Source organism: Octopus bimaculoides, chromosome 3, assembly GCF_046866305.1.
Source record: "Octopus bimaculoides isolate indiv1 chromosome 3, ASM4686630v1, whole genome shotgun sequence".
In the NCBI taxonomy this organism is placed as follows: Eukaryota; Metazoa; Mollusca; class Cephalopoda; order Octopoda; family Octopodidae; genus Octopus; species Octopus bimaculoides.
This window is the reverse complement of record NC_142930.1, coordinates 160,249,488-160,259,487: the sequence shown is the minus strand read 5'-3', so window position 1 is coordinate 160,259,487 and position 10,000 is coordinate 160,249,488. Positions and strand designations below refer to the sequence as shown.

The following is a 10,000-nucleotide window of genomic DNA, read 5'->3' as shown; positions in this document are numbered from 1 at the left end:
GAAATTTATACTTGCTCAGTTTTTGGTAGGTCTTGACAGATACATTTATGTCGATTGAGTCAATCGGCTATCTTTCGATTTGATGTGAGAAAACGACAACTGAAAGCACATGAGTTTTGTTTACATCTAATCGGCCTGTGAGTGTTAGGGTTAGGGTTAGGGTTAACCGATTAGATGTAAACAAAACCCATGTGCTTTCAGTTGTCGTTTTCTCACATCAAATCGAAAGATAGCCGAGTCAATCATATCGGTGACGAGGCATTAATTTTTTCTAAAATCCTTTCATACAATGTCTGGCATAATAGCCTTTATCTTTCTGTCAGTTTGCACGATGAAATTCCAAAGGAGTGAGATGTGATCATTTTCAAACACTGGTGGGGGTTTGTGTTCCCACCAGTTTTTATCATGGGGCAAATTACCCAGTGAATATAGTCTGCTGCTCTATCATGCCTCTTGAGATACTCTGTGGGCGCAAAAAGTCTGTAGGAGACAACATGTAATAAAGATATACATAAAGCTTTTTTCCCAATGTATACAATCTTTTTTCCTCTTATATGACTTAATCATAAGAAAGTAGGTTAACAGACGAATAATATTATCTTCAGATTGGCATTCTGACCCGAATAATTGCAACAAAGTGGATTCTACTGAAGTCTCTCATGAGCTAGCCAGCGAATCAATATTCGAAATCCGCCGATGCCAGTGTTTTCATTCATCTATTTGCAGGGTCAATGAAATAAATATATCTCAAGTACTGAGGTCGATACTATTGACTGTTCTTTTCTCCAAAACTATTGGATTTGCATCTACGTTTAACGAACTATTTGCATTTCTGGAACAAAACTTTCTCGACATGTTCGAAACCATAACAGCCTCTCTTCTTCGTAGCTGGCTGGTTTCGTCCTTCCACTATTCAGACTTCTCTGCCGCACTCACGTCTTTACCAATAGTCACCTCTGTTGCATCCACCATATCCCTCGGCTCATTACTAACCATTTTGCCTAGCTTTTCTTCATGGGACATCGGCCTTCATAATTTTTTTACTGGTCATGTCTTTTCTATAACTATTGATTTGCAACATCTTAAACAGAAATTTAACGGCACAAAAAGCACTGATCCCAGGGAGCCTGCAAACGCCATAGGCACAAACGATCCCTCCATACTCAGCTGAGTTCATACTCAAAATGACTGCAATGCACTTTGAATATTGTAGTTTTCGACGAACTTAAATTTACGAGAAATTCATCTCCGGACAGATCCTTCCTTTTTTCTTTTTTTTTTTCGTAAATTTGCTGTATTATGTTTCCCTTGTGACTAAACAACATCAACAAAAGAATCAGTAGAATTAGAGAAATCAGCCGCAGCAGCAGCAACAACAATAACAAACGTGTCTTTGATGTTCTATTTAACTGACCTTGGTAATTAAATTCGATTATTGGTTGATTGCGAAGACAATCATTTCGATGAAATCAAGAAATACATGCGATCTAATTTTTTGCTGTACGAACGAAAATGAAGCCGCTACACGGTCGGCATTTCTTCCTGAATTAGCAGCAACACTTACTTTCAGCGAATCATTCGCTTTTCGAAATCTAAAAACAAAATGCTTGGTGAAGTGCCAGAGTTTTCGTCAAACTTCTCTGAGCTCTAAACAAAAATCTTGTTGAAGTCACTTTGCCTTTCATTATTTAGGAGCCTTTCATTATCTTGGAGCATCACTGAATTGCGGTGAATTTGTCTAGAATGTAAGAAAATTGGACTGAATGACTTGTGGTATTTGTTCTGGCTCTTTGCATTATGAAATTCAAATCCCATCGTGGCCTACTTAAGGGCTATATTTAATCTGTTGTTCGGTTTCACTCTGCAATCTATCTAGCATATTACGTACCTTTGGCGAAGTCCAATGTGTTGCAAAAATTTAAGTTAGATCGCCAGTTTGAAGATACCTTCACCCGACTAGCGTGAGGAGTCGTGTACAAGAACACGAGCTCTGGGCATTTTACTGGTTAGAACATTGTTTCTCAACTATTCTTTGTCTATGGACCCTGTGGTTCCTATCTTGCTCAATTGAATCCTCAAGAATTATTTTGTGCATTGTAGAAAGCATAACCATTATATTGCACATAAATTTTGAACTCCCAAGGGCCATATAGACCCCGGTTGAGAACCACTGGATGAGGAGATAACAAAAGCCATTCATAAACATATGCGATGGTTACCACCGTAAATTATTTGATTAAATAGGCGTAGGAGTGGCTGTGGGGTAAGTAGCTTGCTTACCAACCACATGGTTCCGGGTTCAGTATTACTGCGTGGTACCTTGAGCAAGTGTCTTCTACTATAGCCTCGGACCGACTAAAGCATTGTGAGTGGATTTGGTTGACGGAAACTGAAAGAAGCCCGTCGTATATATGTATATATATATATGTGTGTGTGTGTATGTATTTGTGTTTGTGCGTCTGTGTTTGTTTCTCCCCCACCCAACATCGCTTGACATGCGATGCTGGTGTGTTTAGATCCCGTAAGCTAACGGTTTGGCAAAAAGAGACTAATAGAATAAGTACTAGGCTTCCACAGAATAAGTCCTGGGGTTGATTTGCTCGACTAAAGGCGGTGCTCCAGCATGGCTACTGTCAAATGACTGAAACAAGTAAAAGAGTAAAAGAATAAAAGAGATATATGACCCATCGGGATAACCTGTGGTAAAACAACGACTGTAACATGAATTATTTTCTCATGTTGCTCCACACTATTTTGTAGAAAATAAGTGATCATATTTTTACAATGTAGTGTTATAAACGGAACAACGATGCCAAAAGTATAAAGACGTTGATCATTAAGCCTGCGGTTAAAAATAACCACAGCAAACAAACTATTTACGCTTTTACATATCTACGAAACCTTAATAGCATGTCGGCAAATTCTGTTAACAATGAAGTAATGACAACACTCGTGTCATTATAGTTTTCAATATCGAACCATGCCTTTTTCTCAAGGCTTGTTAACGCTGCTTTGTTAACACTACATTAATAGAAGCCAAACATATGGTTTCCACAAGTTTCTCATTGATGTGAACCTATTACACCTTGTTTGTTTGCAAATTGAAGCGACTGGAAATATCCAGACTGTCTGATAATAACATATTGTAATGATGCATCTATAACAAATATATGATTCATAATATACTAATGCATTTATATAGATTATCTTGTGTTGATAGTAACGTAGCACATTGCAGCAACGCATATCAGGAAGACTCAGTCTAGATAATGTGATGGCACCATTTTATATCATAAATTTACAGACAATCTAGACCTTTCATGATCTCTCACATGTTTATGTACATATATATATATATATATATATATATATATATATATACATTAGTGTACATTTAAACACAAAAAGAGTTGACCCTTAACAGGTCGCCTTACATGCTAGAAGGAACAGTCAAAAGTCCAAACCTAAGTTAAGAGCAGTTTCGAAGGGAATGAAAAATAAAAACATGGTAAATGTTCTTATTTTGCATTCCCTTCGAAATTGCTCTTAACTGTGGTTTGGACTTTTGACTGTTCCTTCTAGCATGTAAAGTGGTCAACCCTTTTTGTGTTTAAATGTACACTAATTTTTATATGGAAAATATTTTGTCTATTGACTTTTTATACATGCTAGGCCACTGGTAGAAGAATTTCTATAATTTTGCTGCCCTACATTATATTAAGTATGTATGTGTGTGTGTGTGTGTTTGTGCTTACATACATATATGTTGTATGTCGGTGTATGTGTGTGCATATATATATGTTTGAATATACACAATGATATATATATATATATATATAGACCAATTACTGTTTAACTGCATTTTGAGGATAGAAATGGAAAGATTGTGTCTGTATATAGGTGAATCTAAGTAAGTTTAGTCTTAAGGCACTAGTTTTTTCTTTTTGTATTTGCCGATATACGTTGTCAAACGGTATGGAATTTCATATACACATACATACATGCAAGCTTACATATTTGTATATATTTGTGTGTACATGTTTTTGCACTCTTATGCACGTTTGTGTGTGTGTGAGAGAACAAATACATTGTGTAGAATAAATGGGAAAATAATGCTAAATATATACTGTAGAGCCTATTAAAACCGTAAGCTTATTAAAACCGAATATCTCGCGAGTGAAGTTTTATGATATTGCATACACATCCGCTAAATTTCATTCATTCTTCCGACAGTCTATTTGTCAAGTCGAGTCTATGGAAAAAAGACAATTGACCTAGAACTACATAGTCGTGAAGGGTGCATTGTAACCAGAGAAAGTACCCATATTATATAACTGTTCATAAAACCGAAACTGAACAGCTGTTCACTCTACTGTTTCATAACCGGTGTTGGTTTCTTTACGGCCGCGTAATTAAAAGATTCGGAAAATAGAATCGTTCGATAGAAGAAATGCCAGACTTGAAAATAAATACTAGGGTCAATATGTTCGATTAAATGGTTCTTGACTATGTTGCAACGTTGCTGCAGTCCACCCGTTCCTAAATTTATAGAAAGTTCAACCATTACCATATCAACTGACTTTAACAGAAGGGCTTACAGTTGGTATCTGTACCTGCTAGAAATAACACCCTAATCACATCCTGATTCTTTTAAAACGACACATTGGTCAATGTAACTATAGATATACAGGGAGATTGTCTTTGATCATAAGTACATTATTTTAAGATGTGTTGTCCTTGTCTTTCTGTTAGCTATTCAAATATTTACATAACTTGCCAATAGTTATAATCAAAATAATACTTCCTATAAACAGATTGTATTCTTTCGTTGCAGGTTACAAGGAAGATAGGATATAGGCGAAGCAACAGCGCCCTGGTGTACATCAAATCTGATATACTAAAGGTAAGATATAGTGAAATCTCTTTATTTTAGTAGACTAGACTTTTTTATTCTAGAAGAAAAATTATGATCTTTTGAATTTTAATCAATTTCTAATTGGCAGTAGGAGATATTAAGGTTTAGGCAAGAGACCACAAATTCTAGAGGATATAGCAGGTGGCAAAATAGAATACTGCTATTTTAGCAATCGCCGGAAGGATACAAAATTTATCCTGTTGATATTCGAAATTCGAACGTCAAGAAGTGTGACTATGTACCGCAAGATATTTTGTTTACCAGATTATCAAATGAACTAATAATCCACTCATATATATATATATATATATATATATATAATTTTGTCACCCTGTATACTTATTCCATCACTCTATATCTCTTACATGACATTTTGCCTCAGCACTCTGTCAATTCTAATATTACTTCATCTTTCTGAACGTAATAGCTGTTGGGTCGTCACCAAGACTTTCTCTTCCCTCCTATATTTAACTGCCCACTTTTGCACTATTGGTAAAGCTAGAGTGATATTCTCTGATGTAGTAACCTTGTCAGCTTTAGAGGCTAAACCCATACTTGATAACATCAAATTTTGTCCGTTTTTAAGAAAAGACCCCACTAGTTACTTTTGAGGTCTTCTTTGAAATGTCAAATTTCAGTTTATCTGGAAAGAAACTAGAGTTCAAATTAAAGCCTGCAAGATTTCGCAGGTCTAACATCGTTCCTTCGCAGTCAACCTATGAACTATTCAACCCATCCTCCTATATTGTAAATAACTTTCTCCATTACAAACTAATACAGTGGTGTACATATATAGAATTCATTTTTATCCCAATATCTCAGGCCTTGTGCCTGTAGAAGAAAAGAAAGGATTATAGATTTCACAGTGTATAACAGCACAAAATGACGAATTGACAGAGAAGTTAGGACGCTGCGTTGAATGTTTCCCGGTATTTGCAGCAGGCTTCTGCACTCAGAACTCAAATATCGCCCAGATCAAGTTAGCCTTTCGTCCCTTCGAGGTAGATAAATAAAAGTACCACTATAGAACAGTAGATTAGTGGAACATGAACAATAAAAATATAGGGTTGGTTTTCTCACAGTATTTGTAGATGTCCTTTTCCTTTTAAATTGAAATCCCGTCATGGCTACATAGAGTGACAGTCCTATTCCGTTTCGAAATTTATCACTACCATTTTTAATCTGTCGCAAGCTTTAAGCCCATCATTTGGTATCTTGGTTGTCTTTAACGGAGTCGCAACTAGTATTCGGAGCCGATTTTCGGTTTCACAACACCTTTCTCCATTCTTCTTCCCCATAAATTTGACAACCTTGTTAAGGTTCATGGGCACTTTTTTTACTTCCTGACAAGAAGTTTCGAAAAGGAAAAAAACATAAATATACTAGAAGTAGAATAATACTGAATATATGAATACGGTTATATTTTTCTTACACGATATGAAAATGATTATATTTCAATCTAGATGTAATTTGCTACAACATAAGCGAAACAGCAGTTTTGTGTAAAAAAACTGAACGAAATTGTTCAAAATTACAACACTTTTCATTTTCTGTCATTATTCATACGTATGTATGGGTGGGTATTGATGTGTGTACGAATGTATATATATATATATAAATATAGATAGATAGATAGACAGATAGATAGATAGATAGATAGATAGATAGATAGATAGATAGATAGATAGATAGATAGATAGATAGACAGATAGATAGATAGATAGATAGACAGATAGATAGATAGATAGATAGATAGATAGATAGATAGATAGATAGATAGATAGATATTGACATAGATGCATACATATATATTATATATGTTATATATATATGTATCTCTCGCTCTCTTCCTCTCTCTCTCTCTTTCTCTCTCTCTCTATCTATATATATGTATGTATGTATCTATATATATGTATGCATATTGTTAGCATGTATTTTATATTATAAATGTGCGTGCTTGTGTGTGTCTTTTTGTGAGTATGCACATACACATACTTATGTATATAGGCAATTCCATCTATCAAATGTACTCTTAGCGGGTAAAGAAAAAATCGGGTGAAATGGAGAGACAATATTAGATAAAATTTGATAATATTTTCTCTGATATTTCTACATATGTCCCCTTATCTTTCATCATTATAAATCTCTTGATAATGGCTGTACATTTCGAAATTTGCATCAAACTAATACACATGAAACATTAATTTCAATCTTCTTCTTATAGCTCAAACTTAACAGCGAATAACAAATTACTGTTAAATCTAACAGGCATGAATATATGTATATATTTTTAATGAGTATAATGATGGTTAGATTATAGCCTGTAATGATAGTATTCCGGTGGTGCACCTTCTACATTATATTCTATAGTGATTCATTTGTTACTCTGATGGTAACAAATGAATTATTATGAGGTTTAATCTAGGAGCAACACAGAAATACTATATATACTCTTTTTCTCTTTACTCTTTTACTTGTTTCAGTCATTTAACTGCGGCCATGCTGGAGCACCGCCTTTAGTCGAGCAAATCGACCCCAGGACTTATTTTTTGTACGCCTAGTACTTTTTCTATCGGTCTCTTTTGCCGTACCGCTAAGTTACGGAGACGTTATCACACCACCATCGGTTGTCAAGCGATGTTGGAGGGGACAAACACAGACACACAAACACACACGCACACACATACACACGCATATACACATATATACGACGGGCTTCTTTCAGTTTCCGTCTACCAAATCCAGTCCCAAGGCTTTGGTCGGCCCGAGGCTATAGTAGAAGACACTTGCCCATGGTGCCACGCAGTGGGAATGAACCCGGAACCATGTGGTTGATAAGCAAGTTACTTACCACACAGCCACTCCTGTGAAACAAAATTTCTTAACCCAAATAAATTCTCTAAAATGTCTTAGTAAACAGAGAAGACGCAGCCAGTTCTGAAATAGTGGTGGCTGGAATCCAGCAGTTAGGTTAGTTGAAGCAGGGCGAACAGAACGCTCCGTGGTGTTTAGGATTTGATGTGAACCATTTCAAATTTTGATAGGTAATAGATTTACACGGTTCATACTTAATCAACCCAGTGCATAACTGGTATTTCTTTAATTGATCGCGAAATGATGAAAAGCAAAGTCGACCTCGGCAGAATTTGAACTCAGAACGTAGCAACGGCCGAAATACCACTAAGCATTTCGTCCGGCGTGCTACCAACCCTACCTAAAGTGTGATTTCTTATATAGTCCCTTTGGGGTTGTATCAATTGTATTCGTCACCCAGCACGTGTTTTCTTATTTATTTATGTCTATGCATTGGACTCTTTCAAATTAGGAAATATAATAACAACACAATATAAACTGCAGCATTACGATTTTAATTTACTTACTATGAAATGACATTTCACTATGTCGATACTCCGAAAGTCAAATTTGACCAACCACACGCATAGATCTTATCCGCTGCAAATTTTTCTGAGTGCCTCAGCCAGAAGCAAATCAATTCTAGAAATGTTTCCCCATCTCAGCATGGTGGTAGGTTTATCTGCCTGCTTTAGTTATGAGTTTATCTAAACTATTTGAATTAATATTTTAGACTTCTTTCAGTGTTGCTATTACATATTTCTTTGTATTTTGTTAACGATCTGCCTAGCCTATCATAGATAAGTATCTTATTGGTGCTACAGTATATCACTACTGGTGTTAGATGTATTTGCCCATTTCGATTATCTATATATTTAATCTATTAAAAATCGAACCTAGAACAATTTTCTCTGACTGTTATTGCACGCATTAGCAGTCAGCAAAGTTATCCATAGATTTCTATGGTACTTATATGCCGACAGACTAAATTGACCGATATATGCTGAACGAGCGGAAATTGGCGAAGCTAAACGTTTAGTCTAAGGAAATTTCGAGTCGGCGGTGGTTGGACGATTACATCACTTGTCAGCATGTGTGTATACATTTGCGGCATTAAGAGCATTTATCTCTTATTTCTAGCAATTGTAGGTGTCTTGATACCCTAGTCACATAGTCACATTTAGTGGCTATTCAATTCTTCCTTTATAGCATCGGATTGCGCCTAGTTGTCCATATGATATGATATATATATATATATATATATATATATATATAATACAGAATGGGACAAGAACACAAAACATCCAGACAGTTAGGTGATACAAGAAAGGGACAAAACATCCAGACAGACGATACAAAGAAAACAAGGACGGGTCATTCGGAGTTTTCTTTCTTCAGTCGAGTTCCAAATTTTCCTTACAATTTCGGTTGGTTATTCTCGATATTGCTCCAATCTGGCCAGCCCTAAGGAAAACCTAAGCTAAGAGCATTAGATTCCTTGGAAGAAAGCAACGAATGTATAAAAAACCAGGACGGAAAAAACGAACAATGTTACACAAATATAGTAGAAATAATAACGGGACATAACAACAGATGTCTTTCGACTAAGGACGAATAAAATTAAGCTGGCGTATATATATATATATATATATATATATATATATATATATATATATATATATATATATATATATATGATGAGCAGGTTATATATAATCTGTATACATAGATTACATATATATAGCCTAATATTTTTGGCATTGCATCTAACCTCTTTACTGAACGAATAATTTTAATTTATTACTTGAGATCCTGACGCAGTTCATACTGCTAAAATCCAGCTATCAATGTTTTTATTACAGGAACCATGTTCTTTCTAGAACGGGCAATATTATACAGCTTCAAGTGATAACCCTTTCAGCATTGAGAGATATTCTGCAATAAAGGAAGATATGAATGATACTAGATGGAAGCTAATAAATTCACTTATAGCGAGTTGGGAGTCATCGTAAAACCAGCGAGGAAGCCAGTACGAAGTCACTCGCTCTTATTTTATTTTTATAAGTTAGTCAGAAAAGAGAGATCATTGACTGTTACCCTTTTCAAGGTATGAAGGGAGAAATTTATCTCCCGAGAAAGAACTTGAAGCGAATGCATGGTGCACAGTGTGACCCGAGGATCAAATAATGGTAATTAATTGGGTGTCAGGTGAAGTCAGTTTCTCAATAAATG

General features: G+C 35.5%; 1 protein-coding gene across 7 annotated transcripts in view; it reads left to right on the top strand.

Moving 5' to 3' along the window:
• The window catches only part of LOC106875510 (uncharacterized), a 342,680-nt gene that overhangs the window by 83,154 nt on the left and 249,526 nt on the right, over positions 1-10,000 (top strand). For all 7 annotated transcript variants that reach the window (XM_052966006.2, XM_089349902.1, XM_052966002.2 and 4 more), the window contains exon 2: positions 4,835-4,903. The gene's annotated coding sequence lies outside the window, so the exon portion shown is untranslated. The remainder of the gene's footprint in view (positions 1-4,834; positions 4,904-10,000) is intronic.